This window comes from Lycorma delicatula, chromosome 9 (assembly GCF_047948215.1).
Source record: "Lycorma delicatula isolate Av1 chromosome 9, ASM4794821v1, whole genome shotgun sequence".
Lineage (NCBI taxonomy): Eukaryota > Metazoa > Arthropoda > Insecta > Hemiptera > Fulgoridae > Lycorma > Lycorma delicatula.
In genome coordinates, this window is record NC_134463.1 from 107,000,475 (window position 1) to 107,025,331 (window position 24,857).

The 24,857-nt window shown below is 27.5% G+C and overlaps 1 protein-coding gene across 10 annotated transcripts in view; it reads right to left on the minus strand.

Moving 5' to 3' along the window:
* Window positions 1–20,936, minus strand: part of mub (poly(rC)-binding protein mub) — a 493,744-nt gene extending 472,808 nt beyond the window's left edge. For 3 of the 10 annotated variants that reach the window (XM_075376022.1, XM_075376025.1, XM_075376023.1), the window contains exon 1: window positions 20,775–20,933. The gene's annotated coding sequence lies outside the window, so the exon portion shown is untranslated. Of the gene's footprint in view, window positions 1–20,774 lie in introns of all 10 variants that reach the window. The other 7 variants (XM_075376027.1, XM_075376029.1, XM_075376028.1 and 4 more) reach the window with 4 other exon arrangements.
* Window positions 20,937–24,857: the final 3,921 nt, after the last annotated feature.

A 24,857-nucleotide genomic window follows, 5' to 3' on the forward strand; every position in this document is an offset into this window, starting at 1 on the left:
GTCAGTTTATGAACCACCACTCTGTACAGTGGAACGGTGAAATTTTAAGTAGGTGAATATCACATTGTAGATTGTTTTTTACAATTGTTTAAGGGCACCATGGATTGAAAAATTTTGCAATTTTTAGTTTTTTGTTCTAAAATGCAGTTTAAAATTTCCTCTTTCTAATGCCGTTTGAATCACCTATCTGTCTTGTATATAAAATGTTTTTATGATTTGTTTTGTCAACACACGTTTTTCATTTTATCACAAAATTTTGACTTTTAGCTGTTTTTTATTTTTATGTTTTAGTACTGTTTTTTTCCCAATGAGTCTGAGGAACCATATTTACAGGCGGAGTGTCGGACTCATTAACAGGTTCTGCTAGATGGTATTATAGAGCGTTTGTGTGCCTGTGCCTTACCGACCAAACGTCACTTCACCGATCCTCCCCTCACAGAATCGGTTTCAAAATTAAGCATTGCACGTCCCCGGGAGCTGCCTTTGGGCCAAAGTTTCCATGCTTCATCACCGTTGTCCAACCACGCAAGCATGGATGAATGATGGCTTCGCAAAGAGCGAAGCCATCTTTGAAAGAGAGCTCTTTGCTGTCTTTCACCCTCCGGTCATGTCTAAGTACTTTCGCCTCAGTCTAAGTACTTCGTATTGTGGTACTCTCTATTAAGAGCCACCTGGAAGCAGCCATCAGTTCCTCTCTTCCTGGATTTTGGTTAGCAGAACCCCTGCCATGAATCGTGCAACTGTTTCAAAGTGGTACTGGCTTTTCAACATGGTGTCCATAATGTCATTTACCATAATCTTCCCCGTGACTGCAACGCAGCGGCGATGTTCCTCCTCCCACCTCAAGCACTGAAAAAAGACATGTTCAGGAGTGTCAAGTTCTTGGCAGTATGGGCACAAAGGATCCTGCGCACTTCTTCCATGTAGATAGGAGCGGAAGGCCCCGTGTTCGGTCAGGAGTTGGGCGAGCCAGAACCTCAGCTCACCAAAATCCCTCTTGGCCCACGGCTCTACACATGGAATCAAACAATGCGTCCACTTCGCCGTAGTGGACAGATAGTTATGAACAGCAAGAAAGACCAGGAAATACCATCTTATAGCGGTGGACAGTACCAAACATATATTTCCTGTTTATAAAACTTTTAAATGCAGTTCTTACGAAACTTGTTTTTTTTGTATTTAGGTACACTTTTCTCAGCTACTATAAAAAAGAGAAACTTGAAATTTTTTGTGAATGTACAACTCACTTTGGTCTTTCAACTGAATGTACAGTTTTAAAAAATTTTTTTAATATTCTTTGAGAAAAAAATAAAACTTAATGTAAAAAAAAAAAAACTTTTTTTTTTAATTACCAAAATTTTATTTTTACACCAAATGTAAAGTTGTACATTCAAAATATGTGAAACATAACATTTAAAATAATAATAAAAAAAAAAAATATATATATATATCTTAATTGGTTCAAGAGAAAAGTGTACCAACGTTAATATTATCTTAGATAGCGACCCACAGTGCCCTCAATGTCAACATTTCTAATGTAGTAATGTCGTCAAGTACTTCTAATCTCAACAGCTTTTGTTTTTTATGTTTTTTGTTTAATTTGATGACAACTTCTGAAGTCAGAATTATAGTAAAATTTGTTGATTATAAACAATTTTATATTTAATTATTAAAATTTTTGTAAAATAAAATAACTATTTTAAAATTTGAAAAAATTAAAATTTATTAAGTATATTTTTCTGATTTTGTATACACTAAATATCATAGTTTTATCGTACATTCAATTACATAAATAGTTAATAGCTGATGATCCATTTTTCTACTATTTATCCCAAATAAAAAATATACGATAAATAAGTGAAAACATGTTTTTAACATTTGTAACTAATTTTAACGTCATTTATAATCAACTCCAATAGATTTTTTTTTAATGTAACACACTTTGAGAATTTACTTTATAAATATTTATGTCAAAAAAAGTGATAGTGCAATCATTTTTATATCTTTTATTATCATCAAAATTACCTCCGTACATTGTTTTTAAAAGAAAAACTCTTCCTACCGTACAGGTAAATGGAGTTATTATCAGAGCACAGGAATCGGTTGGATGGACGAAACCTTAATTTTAGATTAGATCAGGTGTTTATGGCAACCACTAGATGTCTGCATTAATAACCGTTCAAATCTGCATTAAAACAACTGTACAGTTAATGGATGGCTGATGAAAATTTCTTTCTCAAGCCTACAGGAAGAATCAAACACCCAGATTTTTGTATGGATAAAAGATGCTTGGGAAGGTATTTCCACGGAATTAGTAAGGAAAAGTTTTAAAAAATGCGGAATATCTAATAAACTTGATGGTAGTGAAGATGATCGATCACCTTTGGCAGAGTGATGTGTAGACTACCGGTAACTCTTCTACAGACATTGTTGACAGTGACAGTGATTAATTAAAAATAAAATCCCATATTAAAAAGTGTATTGAAATGATCCTTTTCAACATGATACTTTCTTTTCGTATTACTGGCCTCTCTCTTTTCCTGTTTAGCCTCTGGTAACTACCGTTAAGTTAATTCTTCAGAGGATGAATGAGGATGATATGTAATGAGTGTAAATGAAGTGAAGTCTTGTACATTCTCAGTTCGACCATTCCTGAGATGTGTGGTTAATTGAAACCCAACCACCAAAGAACACCGGTATCCACAATCTAGTATTCAAATCCGTGTAAAAATATCTGGCTTTACCAGGACTTGAACGCTGGAACTCTCGACTTCCCAATCAGCTGATTTGGGAAGACGCGTTCACCACTAGACCAACCCAGTGGGTTTCGTATTACTGGCCTACTGATTCTGAACTAAACTAGTACTTACAGTAATTAATCATTAATATAATATTATGATTGTAATTTAAATGAACAAATTAAATGCTTTACTTTCTGAATATTTTCACATTTACATATTTTTTTATCATATCTGTTGCACTTTAAAATAACGGTATATACTCAATTTTTTTTTAGATTTTCAGTCAAGAAAATCGAGGTGCAGGGCTTATTCGAGGGCGGGGGGGTACTAGAATAAATATGGTATGTTAGTGATGGACAGTTTCTGTGGACATACATAAAACAATTCTAAGGACACTTAAAAAAAAAATTTCAAGAGTGAAACAGTGCAAGTTTGTATTCTTACTGGAGCAATGTAATTACTCCATGCACTAGATGTTCATATTAATTGGCCTTTCAAAATAAAAAAAAAACATTTTTACTGAGAATGGATGATGACTACAGGCCATGAAGCATCTCCTATAAGAAGATTGAAAAAGCCAAGTTTCACATTAATATGCGAATGGATCTTGGCTCCATGGAATCTTACTTTAAATGATTTGACTGGAAAAACTTGTGTAGAAATGCAGCATTTCTAATCGCCTAGACAGAAGTGAAGACTCTGCCATATGGGACTACCAAGATAATCACACATGCCCCTTCTGAAGTTGGAGATTCAAACAGCGATGAAGATTAAAAAACAGGAAAGAATACTTTTTCAGACTTATCATATTAATGTTTTATCTTGCTTGTCTTTTAAAATGATCATACTCTGTTGCTACAGTATGCTCTTTGGTTTTTTCCAGACATACCTGCTAGCCTACGTTTTTTCCATATTTTTTAGTGTTTATCAATGTACGATAATTTTTGTGTAAAATGTAGTATTTAATGACAATTTAATTTTTATGTACATATTTAAGTATTTAATTTTTATTTAACAAAAATAGATAGAAACCAATTGAAAATTTTGAGTTTTCCAAAAATTACAAATTTTTTTGCTGCATGTCTTATGGGGGCATGAGTAAATATGATATTTATAAATATCATATTTACTCATATAACACATACATGATATCATGTGGTATATGAGTGTATCATGATATTGCACATGAGTAAATATGATATTTACAAATTATTCAAACAATTATTATTTTGTACATATCTTAAACTGAAATTATAAATAATCACATATAAAACTTATTTTATCTAAATATTTAATATTTGAATATTAATATAAATTTTTTTATTATTCATGAAAGGAGTGAAATTTGTCATGATAGTATTCAAGGGATGAAGAAATGTCATCATTTGCCGCAGGGATGGGAGAGAGGCAAGAACTGGTAATAAATATACTGTCACAATATTTATGGGCAGACCTGTTTGGCTTTCACTGATAAATATTCAGGAATAAATTACATAGGTCTTCTATTTCTCATTAACAAAAGAAGTTTATCACCCCATTAAAAGTTTATTTTCTAGACATGCTTTCATGTACATTGTAAAAATTATGGTATAATTTTAATTTCATATGTTGTTATTTTATGTATAAAAATATGATTACAATCAGGAAATTATGGACCCAAATTTACAAGTAAATGATATTATGAATATTTTAGTGCTGAACTGCAAATAAAATTTGAGTTTGAAAATGAAAACAGGTAATTGTTGATCAATCTTTGTAACCCTAGAAAACATCTGCAAACTACTTGAGCATACAATTTATGTAATCATATAAAACCGGCAACCAGTTACTTTTAAATTTTGATCAAAATATGAGTTTTGGTAAAATGAGATTTATTATTGATTTTATCAAGAAACAATTTGCTTTTATTCTGAAAAAAATTTAAAAATTCTTATTAAAAAAATGATTTTTTTAAAATAAAAGTCCTGTAAAAGATTTATGTTTTTAGACTTGGATTTCAGGGAAATGGAATTTTTTTGAAGACCAAAATAAAAAGACCTACTTAATTTTTTTTTAATGATCTACTTCTTAAATTTACTAATGTTTCATCATATCTCAATTAAGAGCATAATTATCACAATTAGTCAGAATGTCATTCAGTACCCCATTTTTACATATTAATTTGTAATGCTTGTATTGTCCTACCATTAGCTTTACTCAACATAATCTCTTTATTCTCACAGAAATGTCACAAATATTTTCACTAGTTAAACTTTTTGTAATTAAATAAAATTTATAAAATCAATAATGAAATCGATCTACAATTTTGATTTCAGTTAAACTCATGCCACACATCATGAAAAAGTGGAAAACAACAAGGTCATAAAAAATACAGATCACTAACTTCTGTTACTCGGCTTGTGTTCATAGAACACAATAATACACTTTCAACAAAAACAGGTTCGGATAAGCATTATGTGTGCATTTGCCTCCCCCCACACATAAGTATATATATTTTTGTACCATGTCATAGTAAATACAGGATGTTTTAAATTTTGAATAATTTAAAACAAGACATTATTTCCAATATTAAAAAATGTACATATATATCTTCAAGGATGAATATATTAAAAGTAAATTTAGATTAAATAATACAAAAGACCCCCCAAGGGGTCTATCTAATACTTTAAAAGAATATATCAAAATCGAAAATAAATACACTTTGAAAAATAGCTATGAATTAGTAGATAAAATTAATAATATAAATAATAAGACTGAACTCATAACACTGGATATAAAAGACATGTATACCAATATTGATACAAACATAACTATTAATATAATTAATACTGTGAATAAATTAAAAATAAACTTATGTAATATACAAAATAATAAATTTATTATGTATTAAACACAATTATTTCAAATTTAATAATAAATATTACTTACAAGGAAAAGGTCTCATTATGGGATCACCCCTTTCAGCTATCTTTGTCAACATCTTCATGAACGAATTAAAAACAATACTTAACATGACATATTTAATCAGTACCAAATATTATTATTATACAAGAGATACATCAACGATATATTAATTATATATAATCAAAAATTTAATGAATAAAATAATAAATTAATCGAAGAAATGAACTCATTAAATAATAACATTAAATTTATGTTAAGTTAAGAAAATAATCATAGCATTAATTTTTTGGATATGAAAATTAATAAAATTTTAATATTGATATATACAGGAAACCTACCAAACAAGAAACTATCATTCATCACCACAATTCATTTCATCCTTGGAATTATAAAATGGCAACATTTAACGCATTAATTTGTAGACTGATGAAAATACATAAGACATAATAACACAAAATTAAACAACGAATTAAATATATTGCTGTAGATAATGGATACAACAAAAACCTAATAAATAAATTATATACTACAATAAAAAATAATATATATATACAAAAAAATATAATAAAGCTAACAAATAATTATAACTGAAATGAATACATTAAAATGGAGAATAATATAAATTACAAGAAAATTCAATAAAATTTTTAAATCGTTCAAATTAAAAACAGTATATACAATGAATAATAAAATAATAAATTATATAAATAACAAAGATACTTCTAATAAAACATTAAAACAATTGAGATGCTTTTATCGACTAGACGTACAAATGTATTACTTATTTTATAACATGACGATCGATTGTTAAATTTATGGAAATTTATTTTATTTTTATTTTAATATCCATCAAATTAATATGTGAAGTGAAAATACTTATATACAAGTTTATCAAATATTCCTGAAGATGGAAAAATAACTTCCAAAAGAGCTAGAACATAATAATTAATTACATCGATTGGTTAAGCGGAATAATTTATATATTTTTGTTTTAAATTCTGACTAGTGTGTGTGTGTGTATGTATATATATATATATATATATATATATATATAGGTGTTTCAATTGCCCCAGGCGATTTTCTCATAAACTACACACAATACAAAAAAATAACCTAAACAAAGGTTACTCAGATTGGAGAGGGAAACCTCGTGGTGACCTTGAACTCGACTGTTATTTCAAGGTTAACATGATTTTTCAAATGGAATGATCTAATTTTGACTTCACCAATGAAAAGAACAGAAAATTATACATTGAAATATGTGATCACACATATGACAGCCTTTTTTTGAAGGTCATATGGCTAACCATCAGAGATAGTGTTAATGCGATTTACATGTTTCTGAAGGTCATAAAATATTCCTGAAATATTTAAATTCCTGGCCATTTATCTCACAAACTATAGGAAAGAACATAAAAATGACTTTATACTGTCGTATAACACTATCTCTGATGGTTTTCCATACGACCTTCAAAAAGGTCACGTGTATGACTACATATTCTAATGTAACATTTTCTGCTCTTTTCACTGGTGAGATCAAAAATAGGTCATTCCATTTGAAAAAATCATGTTAATCTTGAAATAACGGTCAATATCACCAACGGTCCAAGGTCACCATGTGGTGTCCCCTCCAATCTGAGTAACTTTTGTTTAGATAATTTTTTTGTCTTGTGCGTATTTTATGAGAAAATCACCTGTTAATAACATTTGATTTTAATGAGCATTTTAATATAATTTATTTTATGTTAATAATTTTATTTTATATATTAATATTTTAATTACATATTATGTGTAATTTGTGAAAAGTAAAGTGCCGATGATGGAAAAATAAACCATAAGCTCTGAAAGCGTTACAGACAAATAGGTGTTTTTTTTATTTTTTTTACTTTTTATGGATGGTATCTAATGGTATAATTTTTATTGTTAATAATAATAATTTTCAATATTAAATTATTATGATTAATTACATTATAACATTACTAAAATTATTCCATTTGACGATAAAGTGTAGAGTTATTTAATTTTATTTGGGAGGAAATGAAAACTGAGTTTTTTTATCTAATGACTCGCTTCAGGAATCTTTGCCATAACTTCCTTACTTATGAAAGGATTTGAATAAATGTGTAATTTTCTTTGTTGTAAAACACTTAAAATTTTTTTTGTAATAACACAATTAAATAAACCAAAGGTTGCAAAGACATTAACAATTAAAAAGTTTACATGACTGCCACTTTAAAGGATTGAGATCAGGTTCATTATTTTTATACAAATAAAACTATAGGTATCCTAACAGTATACAAAATTTCAGCTCGATATGATTAACCATTCCTCAGAAATAAATCATTATGTTAAAGAAACAAAATAGCAGATAGCTGGTAAACTAAGTGTTTCTGGACATACGTTGATATAAATTTTTTTCTTCATTTCAATGTGGGGGGCCATCCCTTGAAATGGTCTTTAAAAAAAACACCCTGTACATATACTATATATTTTATAGTGTTCTTATGAAATTCAAATTCTTATGAAAAGGCCGTATTTATTATGCTTCCATTGCCATTTTTAATAAATTACAGAACCATTTAAAAAAACTACCTGGCAATTTATTTAACCCTTACAATTTCATGTATGATTTGAAAAATCTCTACTGATCAATCTTTAATAACCAATTAAAAAAAAAAAACTTTGCATCCCACTGCAACATGTACATAATATGTCCACATAATGAATGAGCATTTGTTCAAATAATTTTCATTAATACCTTCTGAATTGTTAATTATTTTATAGTTATTTTTTATATTTAGTATCTTTATATATTTATCTTAATATTATTTCATGGAACAGTGTTATAAATAATTAACACGCAATTCTTATTTCTACTACACCTATCTGTTATTTTAAAATTGTGTATTTTGTGATGCTGCTACGCTCAAGGTTTTTTACCTTCCCTTGATCCATCAGCCAAATGCTGGAACAGTTCCTTTTATTTCTTTTAATCTGTGGAGTAGCATATCTACCTATTGCTGATGCGATTTAAATAATTTATTATTATGGAATTTATCATAATAAATTATTTATACACTTACTGCTAAAATTGTTATAAAACAATTAAAATAAATAAAATTATAATATGTATGATATATAAACTGACACAAACATTGAAAACAAAGAATTGAAAGAAAGGAAGAGAAAAGAAAGGAAAGTAAAAACAGAGTGAATCAGAAATGGATTGAATCCAATTTGGCACTAGTCAAGAACTTAACCTTTCAACTAGTCTGAAGTAGAATAAAGAAAGAGCGTGTTCAAAGTATCATCAGACATTCAAACATCTATTAAAATGCCAATTCTAAATGACTTGATAAAACAGTAACTGTCTACTTAAAATCAAATCATTAACGTTCAAAAAGATTTATAATTATATTAAATATGTTAATATAACATATATGAATAGCAAACATTTATTACAAAAAATATTTAAATACATAATGTTAATTCCTTTTAAAGAATGAATGGTTGAAAATACACCTAATATTTCACAAAAAATATTTAAATACATAATGTTAATTCCTTTTAAAGAATGAATGGTTGAAAATACACCTAATATTTCAATCAATTTATTTTTTAACACTTAAAATAAAGGATTCACAACACAGTACATTTAAATTTCACATTCAATCCTTACTAATGGGTTAATTCTGATGATTGGAAGAAATGTAATGTAAAGTTTTTCAAAATAACTTATTAGGAACATCTTTTTAAATTAAAAAAAATAATAATACATTGATTACATAAACAATTTTAAGATATTTCATTTTTTTATTACCACCTGCTTAAACATGGATTTTTATGGTATAATGTCAAGACTGACCATTATGAAATTCAAATTACTTTCATGAAAAAAATATAGTTGAAAAGCTTGTTTGGAATATTTTATATATATAACTTTAGCTCATACTATATATATATGGTACTTAAGTATTAACACCACCGCAGCTACAGCTTTATTTAAAAACAAAGTAGTCAATCGGATTTCGGTGGAAAATGGGCCGATATAGAGTTTAACATAGACTCAAAACAGTCTCTTTATTAATTTTAATAAATGGTTATAATTTATTTATTTTAAAATATATAACCAAACTTAACCTACGCTTGCTTCACTCGCTAACCTCGACTAATTAACAGGAGTGTTTTGATTATTTAAATAATAAATAATTGCAATAATTACTGAATTTATTAAATAAATACTGAAAAAAATACGGTGTTAATTAGTCAAGGTTAGCGAGCGAAGCGAGCGTAGGTTAAGTTTGGTTAAATTATATTTATAAAATAAATAAATATAAATAACAATTTATTAAAATTAATAAAGAGACTGTTCATTTTCCACCAAAATCCGATTGACTACTTTGTTTTTAAATAAAGCTGCGGTAGGGTTAATACCACATATATATATATGTATATGTATATTTTGTTTCTCTTTTTTTCTCCTTTTTTTTTATTTATATACTGATATAAACAAGTGTATTGACACTTGTTTCTATTTACATAGTAATGGTTTTTATATGCTTACACTTCAAATAAAGGCAAAACTATAAAATTAATAAGAAAACTTAAAAAAGAATTAAAAAGCAATTCAAGGAATAGTAATTCAATTTACTCATCTTGACTTACTAAGTTGGAGCCAAATTAGGATTAGTTATTTGTTTTGTTTTTAATTTAAAACTTCCAAAATTCAATCCAATGAACAGAAAAATTTGTTTATTTTTAAAATAGATTTTTTTAAAGTCATTATCACAATTATTCAATTTCTGATATAAGGGATTAAAAAATAATTTTCTAAAAAATAAATTTAGTTGTTCAGAAACATTAAATTTTACATTAAATAAGTTTCAACCGGGGATGAAGACTCTCAACAAACTAAAATGGAGTTGCTGAATAAACACAACCAGATGACTTTTCTTTCACAAACTGTTTTAGGCACCCAACATCCTTTGACATCAACAAAGACAGGATAATCAAAAGGTGGATTTCAAAAAAAAATTGCAATCTAAACTTTTCTAGAATACCCTATAGAATCCCACATCTGTGTATCCAGTTATACAGTAGTCCTTTTTAAGACTAATTTTAACAGTCTATTTTCCTGGCTTATACAATATGTTAAGTATATTTACATGCCCATAAGCATAAAGGTTAGATATAATCTGAAATGAATTACAAGTCACTCTGAAAAATGATAAGTCATTTTCAATCAGAATAATTTTCTTATTACCAATACTAAGCTTACTGCAATACCATGTATATTGCAAAGTGAAGAAAATCAGGAAATGAAGTAGTTTTTTCTTCCTTTCTTCAATGAACCTACAACCAGTGTACGAAGCCTAACAACACATAGGTGACATTCAGTATTAAATGACTTCATCATTTTATTTACAACAGGAACTGGTATTATTTACCACTATAGTGAAACATCATTACTCTCAAAAACTCTGATGCCTCCCATACCTTGGGTATTTAAATATATCAATCATAATAGACTGGAAGAAATAAATTAAAATAATTAATTAATATAACTCTTAACAAACAATGCGTTATATACTAATATAACCTTTAACTTTATAAAGGAAGTTATTACAAACCTACAAAAGAAATTATAAATTAAAAAAGTATAATAATCATTAAGTATTAATTATGGTCACAGACCATGCCAAAAAAAAAAAAAAACGATTCTTCATCCATTTAATTAAGACTATAACTTACTTTCAAAACTACAGAAATTACTTAATACATTTTTTAAATTTATTAATTACTTATAAGGTACTATAATTTTTTTTTTATAAATTTCAAATCTAATGGCTGAAAATATAAGCTTATGAATTTGAACATCATCCCTTCAAATGAGGGTATTTCTTCCCATTTTAAGATCCCCAAACTTTAAAAATTCTAAAAAAATAGGTTAAAGGTTCTTTATTAAATCACATTAAAACCATTACTTGGATTTCTATATCAGTGACAATTTAATACATTATTTTGAAATATGATAGCTATGATAACACAGAAACTAACTGCATGAAATTTTTTTTAAAAATCAAATGAAGGACTAGGAAAAATGAAGAGGATTCTATGATACGAGAGAATTTCAAAGACACTGTTTTGTCTTAAGTGATACGATTGGAATCCCGCAACTAATTGTGGGAATCATGTTTTAGCTACGTGTGTAAACCTCAAGCCAACAATGCCATTCATTAATTTGCTACTGTAAAAGCAATAAAGATCAGGATGATCTCTAAATGATTATACAGGATGATACAGCAATCTTTGCTGTAAAAATGAGTGATCAAAATATGGATAAGTTCCTATCATCAAACTTTGATGAAAATTGATGAAACACTGGATGTATTGAAAAGTAGTGGCAGTGTGGATGATCTGGAAAAGATAACTGCTTGAGTGGTAGAGGTGCATTTCAAAGATGGAAAAATGCAAATGATTATCTCAGAAGCAGATGGCCAAAAAAAAAAAAAATGGGTGCAAATAAGTATGAAATTTAATGACACATAATTAAGTGTACAATTAATGATGCTGAAAGATTACAAAATTCTGCTCAAAAGAGAATATTTAAATTGTAACATGGCAACTTTATCATCCATCACTACAATGCACCAGCTATGGTCCACTCATAAAGTTTCTGACAAAAAATTAATAGTTAATTAACCTGCTTAACCTAACATTTCTGCCAATCCCAAAAATTAAAGAATGCACTGAAAGGAATTTTTTTTTTTATATAACTGATATTCAATATAATGTGATAAAGGAACTCAGTAGTATTCCAGAAAAGGAGTTCCAGGCCTGCTTCCAAAAATGAAAACATTAACCGCACAGAGGCAGTACTTCAAAGGCAAGCGATACCTAACATACAGCTACAAACGTATTTATTTTTATCAATGCAATCCAGGGATCCTAGCAAGGCAGGATGAACTCTAAAAACCTATAAGTGGTTTAAAGATTTTAAAAAAATCAATGTAATCAGAAATGCTATTGGAAATAATAATACTGAACATTTCATTTAACAGAAAGTTCATAAAACCACCACTAATCCATAAAAATTTATTTTCAGACTTTTGACTCAAACAATCAATTAAAATTTTTTGAAAGTATTTTTTCCTAAATAATCTGTTATCAAAATTTCAAAACTTTTGAAACCTCATCGGAGGATTATGATGTAATAAACCACAGTTAAAAATATAATTTCTACAGATACCTTTTTAAAATTCTAATGCTTCAAGCTGTCAGTTTTAAAAATTTGTTTCTAAATGTACTGTTAACAGGCTACAAATACTTTTACTTTTAAACCTTTATTAAAATAGTACAAATAATTTTTTTTTTAATTTATAAATTTTTCTTACAAAATGCCCAAAATATCATAATTTGAGGTATTTTTAAGAATTTTTATAATACCTTACATTCCCTACTAAGTGGTCACAGTACCAGACCATGAGAATGCCTAGATTCTCAGTTTACAAAGTTAAACTGTATAAATTACATTAATTTGTTGTTTCCCATCTTTCCCGGCGGTAATGCATCTGAAGTATATGTGGCACTAATAAAAACTGTGGCCACAGTGAAGCTTATTATACAATCAAGAACCCTAGTTAACAGTTAAGATGTCACCTCGCTCCATCTTTCATTACCTAAAATGTTATACAAATAATTTTCTTCGCATGTTTAATGAGTAATTTTTTAATGAGTATATAATGTAATTTAAATGAATACAAACAAGTTTTTCTCATAATACAAAAAAAAAAGATTTCTTGCAACGTTTGTGAACCAAAGCTTCTTAGGCCTTCCTCCCCCCCTTTATGTATTACAAGCATACCCAACCCATTGTAACAAATAATATTAGAAAAAAGAAAAAAGTAAAAAAAAAGTAACTAACTTTTTAAGCAAATACAGTAAGTACTTATATACGAAAACTATATATATTTACATAACTTCAATAACTGAAAAATAAAAGAGGCAATAATGGTATCAAATTTATTTATACATCAAATCTACCAATAATTGGACAAATAAACTGCTTCTACCAAATAGTCATACATAAACAGAAAATAAAATAAATGGTCAAATTCAACAACAAAATATTGTTAGGAGCACTTTTGGAGAACAAACGCATAAATGACCACTCCTGATCCCTAATAGTTCTGTCATGGCTGAGGATACAACTCTTGAGAAGTTTCAGATATCATGGAACCTCTGTACAATTTCAAAACTGGATAAAGATTAATGTTTATATTTTAAGAATACCATAATCACTAATTCTGAACTGAATTAAATACAATATTTTTATTATAGAATACAAAATGTTTTCAACCAATAAATAAACAAAAAACTGTACATACGTACACATTAATCAAAGCAACTTGTTAGTAAAATCATTTAAAAATATTTATTTCACAAAAGTGGGGGGAATAAGTAAATGAAGAGAACTAAGTGAAGTGAAACAAGAACTTAGTAACAACTGCAGCCACATGTAAGATTTGTATACTTAGTAACTGAATTTATCTTGGAAAGTTTTTATGCGTGGTTTTAACCATTCACAGGGCGCATTCTTTATTTTTCACTCCTATACAGTATTTATTATAAAAAAAACTTCATAAGTGTATATCAAGTACATCATTTACGGTAAGTTTCTGCAGAAAAAAGGTAGCCAAAGCAAAAAATCTAACAGATAAGATTAGCTGTAAATGTGTTAATTTGAAACCACAGTTATTAATTAATCATAACTGATGCTACTTAAACTGAGTATTCATATTGTTTATTAGTACAAAAAAATGCTATTCTATTTCCTTTCTCAATGATATAAATCAAAATGGAGATGTGTATCATGGTAATTAATACGCATAACTTATCTCCATCATAATTAAATCTAAACCCCCAACAATAACTTAAGTGCATTCATTGCTTGTCAATTCAAAATAATTTCTTATCTATTTGTAATAAAAGTACTTATATGCATATACGATAGAAAACATTACAAAAAACTATAACCTGCCATAGTCTGCTCCATTCAATTCATCTACAATAACATCACTACAATTACATTTAAAGAGCAAATTAAATAATTATAATTTTTTTTTTAAATGTAAGAAAGCTGCTGAGTTGCGTAACATAATGTAACTCTGATATAAGAGCCCTCAACAGACTACTACCTAATGGGGAAAAGCAAGTGAAACATTGAAGCACTTAAATATGTAAATAAACAATTCTGTAAGAAAAGATTTTTTATTCTGAGTAAAATTTTGAAATACATGATGGTTACTTTGTATCCCAACCTTTATCAATAAGCTGTATTCAGAAATCACACAAAATTTATTAAAACTGGTTAATCCAATCTGAAGATATTAAGCCAAAAGATAACGCATAAAAAAATTAGGCTTAACATCCCCACCCCTAAATAAATCGCCCAAATTTGTAACCAAAGTGACAATTAATATAACGGAATTTAATGAACTCAGAATCCAGATTAAAAAAAAAAGGTTTCTTGCCTCCATCCCTTCACCGAAGTTTGAATAAGACCAAACATCAACAGTATCTTAGCTATCAAAGAAAGAATGATTTATAAGAAAAACTTTACCTAACCTTTGAATAAAACTTTGAAATACTGTACCCCAATAGGCCCTTATGCCCTACTGACCAACTGTAACAAAAATTAAATGTCACTAATGAGTCATACAGATATAATTATGCCAAATTCCATCCAAATCAGTCCATCCAGTTTAAGGATACCAAGCAAAAACTGGCCAACATACATCCTACTGGAATTAATTTTTTAATGCTGAAATATGCAGAATTTTACCAAATTAGCATGCTTTCCATTACACAGTACACTGTGTAATGAAAAAATCACAGTCGGTCATAAGACAAAATAATTTATATAATTTAAAAAATAAAAAGAAGCATATAACCTTACCCATATCTTTCCCCTCATAAATGGAAGTTTTTAGAACACATGAAAAATGCCAATCTGGTAAGAATTTGAACCTAGGAACTACGAGATAAAGGCAAAGACAGAAACATCTAGGAGATTGGTAATGAAATTATTTAGAAAAAAGTCAATACAAGAAGTTTTCATAAAAGTAAAAAAAACTGCTTTAGTTAAACATTTTTAATTTTGAACCAATACAGTAGAAATTTGTCTATACTCAACACTGATGTGACTAAAGAAAAGTGGTGGTTCTATACAGAAATTCAATAAGTGAAGTGTTTATTCCAACGGACAGTATCAGTTCTGTTTACACTCTACAGAGGGGGGAAGAGAGAGTCCCAATAAACAGTGATAGTTACTTTGTAAAAATATTAACCAATAGTTATATTTAATTTAAATAACTTTGTGATTATTAAATAATTTGTAGGAAATTACTTTAAAGTAAACAAAATATTCATTTCATAATAACAGTAAATGACTGTAACAATGAAACTAACTTTTTTAAAAACAGCAATTAAGTATCTGTATAAAAAACACATGTGCGCACACCTGCATGTAAGAGCGTGTTATATAATAATTAAAGCAATTTTGAAAATAATATTGTTTAATAAATAGTCAAATTATAAGTAACAGAATAGCATTAAAAAATACCACATAGGTTACAACAAAATTTTTCTAATAGTCACACCATAATGAGATGCGGTTTAATAGTCTGGATAACAAAAGAGAACACCTTTGTGGTAAAACCAAAAGTTGTTGATTTGGTAATTAACAGTTGTGGAAAAAATCATATGAAAAGATTAAAGTTTTTTTTATTTTACATTTATTTATTCGAAACTCGTTTAAACTCCAATGCGTTTATCATTTTCATGTGCACAAAACCACAAAAAAGATGGATTTTTTTGTGCTTTTTACCAAATGTACAATTTCAAATTCTATAACTTCATTTCAGAAAAAAATTCTACTAAATAGGTAATTAAATACTTTTAAACACAAATTTCTGTTATAAAACTGTTTGCAGCAAAAAAAAATTACTTTCATGCAATAATTTCTCAAAATTACTGATGAACATTTTTTTTAAATTTCTTATTATTGCCAAAATAGTCTCTGAAATGAACTGAAACTTGAAAAGAGAAAAATATCAATTTTATATCTTAATTTGGTATTCTGTGCAATTTTTTTTAAATAATAAAATTCAGATATTTCATATACCAGAAAATAGGGGAGAAAGTATTCTCCAATGGTTTTCTCCCCATGGAAACAAATTTTACTTAAAAGGTAAAAAATAAAACAGAAGAGAAATTAATTTTTAATAGCTTTAATATAGGTGCCTTTTCTTTCATTAGCCAGACACATCATCTGATTTATAAAAAGAGTTTAGTTCAATAAACCAAACATGTTTGGTACTTGACTCGCCAGTTAGTTGAGTACAATATGAAAATATTAATTACGTTATTGCATGTGTGTGTGTATATACATAGTTCTGCTTTCATAGGTCAGCAATTATAATTAATTGTAAACATTCAATATAATGCATGTAAAAATCAATAACTATTCATAGAATTCCTTTTTTTCGCCAGGAAATAAAAAAAAAATGGTCTCTCAAGACATGATGGTCAGATCAGGCGCCACATTAACAATCTATACTGTAAAGAGCATTTGGAAATTAACTAAGCATCTACAAGGTGATGAGGTTTTATTAATTACTAAAATCATATTAGATATGCTAGATAAGTTGTCATCCAGAAGTTTTTAATAAGAGGTAAGTCATCCTGACTTGACTATTTTTGAGACTATAATTCTAAACTGCAGTGCAATATGAAATGTTAAGATATCAGATTTCACAAGAGTTGTGATTGTCAGGTTTTAATCCAGCAGTTTTAACTGGAATTACATTATTCTTAGTCAAGTGTATATTTTGTAAACATAGTGAAATACCAATTTCGGAGGCAACACTTTTAATTACACCATTCTCAAACCAATCAGAAACAGTGAATTAATTAAGGTCACAGTTAGTTAAGAGAAATTAGATCTCTGTTCACGAGGCTTACAAATCTGAGTGAGCCATTTGTTTACAGACAATAAACTAACAGACATAACTCATGATAATAAGGGTACTTACGTATTAACGCCACCGCAGCTACAGCTTTATTTAAAAACAAAGTAGTCAACCGGATTTTGGTGGAAAATGGGCCGATATAGAGTTTAACATAGATTCAAAACAGTCTCTTTATTGGCTTTAATAAATGGTTATTTATATTTATTTATTTTATAAATATAATTTAACCAAACTTAACCTACGCTCGCTAACCTTGACTAATTAACAGGAGTGTTTTGATTATTTAAATAATAAATAATTGCAATAATTACTGAATTTATTAAATAAATACTCAAAAAATTATGGTGTTAATTAGTCAAGGTTAGCAAGCGAGACGAGCATAGGTTAAGTTTGGTTAAATTATATTTATAAAATAAATAAATATAAATAACCATTTATTAAAATTAATAAAGAGACTGTTCATTTTCCACCGAAATCCGATTGACTACTTTGTTTTTAAATAAAGCTGTAGCTGCGGTGGCGTTAATACGTAAGTACCATAAGTATATTCATCAGATCTAAGAGAAACACTAACATAATGGGTTTTCAAACAGCAAACAAAGAAGTCCAGCAAAAACTCAATCTTTACCTAACACATAACAGTAAAGTTCAACAATTATCAGTTAAGTCTGGGAAACCAAATACACTAGTTTTAACTAGTTTTTAAATTAAGACAATAATGATTATATCTTGAACCAAATACTTGAAGGAAGTAGTTTATCAGGTTATAATAATGTAAAAAACTCTTTAGGCTTCTAAAAACTACTACATCATGTGATAACAGATTTCATCAGGAACATTTCACAAAAACAGCAAGTGAAATTACTAATTAACATAAGTAATTACAATAAGGGTTGCTGAAAAGCTAATTGAAAGAATTTATCAAATGTATGTTATGGTAAAAAAATGTTTAACTTTTAATTTTATTAAAAGTATTCTTCGAGTAACATACATAATTATTTTTTTAACAGAGTGTGTGTTGACATGAATACTAAAAACTGGGATGCACCTTATAGTCAATAGCAAACATTGCTGCTACTCATTATAACAGAATAAGATTTATTAAATCAGATTTTATTAAAAACTAGTACTGTCAAGGATATGTGGTATAGATTTAAGTTCAACATTTAACCATCTAACATAAAAAAAAAAAATGCCTTCAATTTTTTACACAACTAGTCAAAAAGGAGTTATTTAGTAAATATGTTGTTCCATTGTAGCAGCCCAATGGCTGAACCAATTTAGATGTATGACCTCCGCATTGGAATCCTATGTTACCAGTAGTGTCAAAGGCTATATATATACACACACACACACATTTAAATAAATTATACAACATAAAAATATTACATACAAAATTGCCTCCCACATGCTTTTTAATTATCATACATAAAAAGCAATGTTTATCAGCAATGGTCTTTTTTTGCAGTTGTTTTTTAATATTTATCTTGTTATGAAAGCTGCTCACAATAACAATATATCCCTTGCCTCACAAAGGAACATCACCTTCTACTAGTCTGCAATATCTTCCAATGTGACAAAACTGTTAGTATTAATGATCACTCAATGACAAGTTTTAGATTTTTTGTTTGCCTAATAAACTGAACAGTTAAATATTAACTGACTTATTTATGATTTATTTATTTTTTTTTAATAAAGTACAATTAGTCCATTAAACAATGACACAAATTAACTGCATAAACTTGTAATTAAAAATTTGGTAAGGTAACAAAATCAAAATCTGTATGAACTATTTTTTATAGTTAAGCTATTCCAATTCTCACTGAATAAATATAGTTTAAATTAAATCAAGTGACATGCTTGCACTTCGTAAATTTTTCTCAGTAAGTGAAATTCAATTTTTAGTATGCAAAAGCTTCCAGAAGAAAAAAAAAGGCCACCTGTAGCGGTTTAGCTAGGGATTTTTGTATCAAAATTAATTTTTTTTTATATTTGAACAAAAAGTGCACGTTATCACAAAATTAAAAAATTAAGTTTAGCAGTACATACACATTAATCAAGTCAATTTTCAGAAAAAGTGCAAGGCTTTCATCAAAAGAAGTTTCTAAACCCTAAGCTCAAATAAATGCATTACTTTGTTAGTTGTGTTGCAAAATTCAACTCGAACTTATAGAAGACCCTCACTAGCAATTAAATAAAAATAAAAATCTGTCATTACAGAAAAATTAAACCAAAATAGTTTTGACATTAATGCTTCACAAAGTTGTCTCTCCTAGATTACACTGAAATAGCAGTCATAATGCAGTTAAACCAAGATAATACTCACTAAATAAAGGTTTGGAATTTAAACTGCCCAATAAAATTAGTTAACAAAAAAAAGTTCCTAAAACAAATATGATAGGCCTAGAGTATGAGAGATACCAATTAATAGTTAATTTGAATAACCATAAAATAATCGTTAAAGTGTACAATGCGACAAAAATGAACGCGGAACTAACCTTATAATAGTACTGGAGAACGAACAGTGTTATCACTACCCAAACATACACACAAATAACGTACTTTCAACAGAAGGTTGATAACCTCAGCACTACGTTAAATCAAGCAACATTGACATACATCAACAAATCATAAACATAATATTCTAATGACATTAACATCTAGACAAACAAGTTAATTGTAGTTGCTTCTATAATTCTAATTTCATGACACCAGCCATTAAAAATAATAATAAACTATACTAGTAAAATGAATGATTAAATAATAGATACATGTATTTCCAAAACACCTCACAAGTGTGAGAACTACAATTAGACACTTGATTTGAAAGCAGTTAGCAGTGAAAAACTAATATGAGGGCGTATAAGTAAAATCTGACCATATTAACAGTATTAAAATAAAATACACATACAATCAAAAATTCTGATTGTATGTTCTTACGTATATTGAAATTGTAAGGTACAAATATTAATCCATACAAAAAGCAATCACAACCGGAAAAATAATATTGTAAGTAATCCACTGTGCTTTGTGGCATTAGCCCGGAAGCCGCGTACAGTAAATAAAATGAAAACACAAATTGTAAAGTTTCATTTACCTTAAAACTGACAATCAAACACTTTATGAGCCAGAACTCGTAACTGCACTGTAAGGCCGAAACAAAAATGATCAGTAAATATTCATAAACACACTAATAATTTAACAGTAAGTAACTGCTAGTAACATGGCGTAATACTATTAGGTTTGTTCAAGATGGCTGCTTCCACAAAAGTCAAAAGATTGACTAAATTGTTTAAAAATTAATTCATGGATCTTAATCATCATACTGGTAGAAATTAAAATAATCTTTAAAAATATTTTATACAAACGAAATAGCAGATTAAAATCAACTGTTAATAAACTTACCGTAAACCGTCAATAGTTTATTAACGGAATAAAATCTGACAATTAACGCTACCTTCTGACGAAATACTGTAATTACTACCAAATTTTTTTTCCAACATATAGCGGGAAGCGATAACAAAAAGTGTACTATTTTAATATCACATGGGTTCAGTCACAAGTAATGGAATTTTTCATAAATGAATAATACTTCCCAAATTAAAAAATATAATAATATCAAGTATAAGAAAATAGATTTAAATTTATTGGATTAAAATACCTAAAGTAACAACATTTAGTACATATCAGGTATACTGAAAACACTTTTTTAAAGACCTGCACGTTCATCATATTTTTCTTTTTAAACATCGTCATTATTCAAGTATGTAAAATAGCTCAAAATACTGCAGTAATTTCAACTTTAAGTTTCATCTTGATTAGTAGCGTGATTTTTTTTTACTTTAATATTCAAGAAAGTTAAAAGTTTTTTGTAGCACCATTGAAATATTAATATAGAGGTTAACATAAATTACCAAAATGAATGATATATTCTAGTTCTCATACAACTATGGTTTTTTATAAATGTTACATAAAACATGATGACAATCAACATATATGTAAAGCAGAAGTATACTCAGAATCTACTGAATAAGAAGTAGTAGTTGTACGCATATTTCTGATTATTGTGGTTTACTATATTTAACTTGAATATTTTTGAAAAACTAAAATATCTCCATTTCCAAATATGCCATGATTTGATTATTTTGTAGATGTTATCTTTTAATATTTAAAAAAAAAATGAAAATTGCAACATTCAGTTAATAAAAACTTGCAATTTTCTGGCTTAACTGATGTAAATAGAAAAAATTCACGTGTTTCATTAACAGTCATAAAAGAATTGTTTTATTTTCTATTATATAACACTTCCTTACTTAATCAGCAAAATAATTGCTAGATATTTCTACAATTTCAAAATTTGAGAAAAACCAATCTAATCTTCTTCAACCAATTTTCTTTCCCCATATGCAGTTACTTAGTTTTATAAAATATCTTGAAAATTGAAAAACAGTTGGCTAAATAAGTACTTGAAAGAAGGCAGGAATATTTACACTCCTAAAAACTAAAGTATTACACAATAACAGAAAAACAATATATTAAAATCACTATAATATACTGAACACTGTATGTTCAGTATGATAATTTATCTTAGTGAAGTAATATTATGGTAATAAGCAGTAATATTTAAAAGTAATAAAAAATCGGATGCTGACATTTCAGAATGAGCATCTGCAACTTGATCTTTTTTAATATGCTCCTAAAAACTCCTTTGGAAAATTATAGACTAAAACTTACCACTATATAAGTAGCAGTAAACATTATCAAGTTGTCATATTACTATTTTTAAACAGTGGACATATTCATTTTCCTTTTATTATAACTATCAACAAATGCCTAAATAGTCATCTTTTTAAATCACATTTCAAATTATAAAATAAATTTAGAACAGAATGCGTTCCTTCATTTAAGATGAACATACTGTTTTGTTATTTTGCAATTATGATTTTACTCTATTTTTTATTAATTTAATAAAGTAAAATGATTTGGTGAAAGATCTGCCAGTAATATTTATCATAGAAGGAAAAATTTTACAAGAGAATAATTTATATAACATTTTTCACATATAAATGTAAAATTTAATTTGAAACAGGAAAATATTAACAAAACTAAATGACAACATAATAACATATAACATAACTAATTTATGTTACACAATATTAACTTAATAAATATTGCATCTCTATTTTTCTCTTATATAACAAACATAATGACTAATACCATAAAATTATATAATTTTTATTAACTTTTACAAAACATATATAAAACTGTATGTATATTTTTGTAATAGAAATGATAGAAAATAAAAAATATATACATTACAAAATGAAATCAAGCACAAATAAAATAAAAGACACAAGTATATACTTATCATACATTTTAATAATATTGATACTGATTGTCTGTATATAATCTAGCCAACTTTAAATTAAACCAATAATGTACATTCAGTATGATAAATTTTCTACTAAAACAATATTATAATAGTAAGTAATACATTGCAATTAAAATTGGATATGAGACAGAAATTTCAGATGAAGTCAGTTTTTCTTGAACTTTATACAATCTTTTTTTGTAATACATGAACTAATCATTATTCTAGTTTTGTATCTGCTGGTCTGAACTTTTGTACATTTGCTACAGAATGTTTAGAACTATGAATTGTTTTGGAAATTGTAATACATTATTAAAAATATAAAGTAAAAAAAACAACATGAAAATTATAGAACCATCATTCTTCTAAGTCACAGTGAAAAAATTTATAAACATATGTTACAAAGTTAAATGAAGTATAGGGAAGAAAATAAGAGAGACAGCTCATGTTTAGATTTACAAATCAATTGATATTTGAAGTAAAATTAGTGGTGAAAGGTCATGTGATAAAAATTATCATAATATTTATACACTTAAAAAAACCTTTTGACCCAGAAACAAAAAACTACAAAAAAAATTTTCACCATAAAAAATACTAGTCTCTAAATTAACAGAATTTATAAGAAATATACGAAAATGTTTCTCCTGAGTAAGAAATTATTAAATAGTACAGAACAGGTATTACACAAGTTCATACATAATTAATGCCAATAAGAACATGAATCATGTCATGTTTCCAACTTTCTTCAATGTTTGCAGTATGTAGAATTATAAAATAAAAACATTATGATGAAAAGAAATCAAAGAAATGTAGGGTTTTTCAATATGATCTGGAAAGAACACAAGAGCTGTAAATCCAAGCTTAAATTAGTGATATAAGCAAAGAGTACCGATTAAAAATATATACAAAAGAGGCAATTATAATGAGAATTTTAAGTGAAAAAATGAAGAACTAGACAATGACTAACAGAAATAAGATATAAAGTTGTAAATAGTTGGAGAACTAAAGTTTTTACATACGTAAAAATACTCAGGTAAATAGAAATAAATATAAGAATACATAAAGTACATATTTCTGTAATATGAACAAATGAATTGATAAGGAATAAAAATATCAGACATTGTAAATAGTGATTTGAAATTGAAATCAAATTAAAGCAGTTCAAATATGAATTGTAAACCTAGTTACTGACAAAGAAATTTGAAAATAAAAAATGGTGATACCAGATAGAAAAGTACTGCAGATAATGCCTGAAAATACAGTAATAAGGAGAATAGAGGGTCTGAAAATTCAAACTCAGGATAAAACAGACTTAAGATTACAAAGATAAGGAAATAGAGTAAAACATGAAGGACATTCAATGAACAAAAACATTATAGCAAAGGTAGAAAAAAAATTGAGAAATCAGGAAAACAGTTAATGTTGAAATCAGTTGCAGAAGAGGCAGTAATGATGGATGACAAAAAAAATTAAGAGAAAAGAAGATAATATTTGCATACTGTTTATTATAAGTTATATTAAAAAAAAAAACACCTACTAGATAATGTACTTAGTAAGTTATTGGTAATCATAAAAAGAAATAAATCTTCCAGTATGTGAAAAATCCAAGCCTGACAAATACTCAGAAGTTTATGTGTGAAAGGCAGACATGTCACTCTAGGAGTTAGTAATTTTTTTTATTATTTCACTTGATTGGTATAACATGATAAATCTCTTAATGTCAATATATTTGTTACAATCTACAACTTTAATTATCTGCTTTATTTATTCTGAACCTTTGTCTCTCCCAACAGTTTTTCTTCTATACTT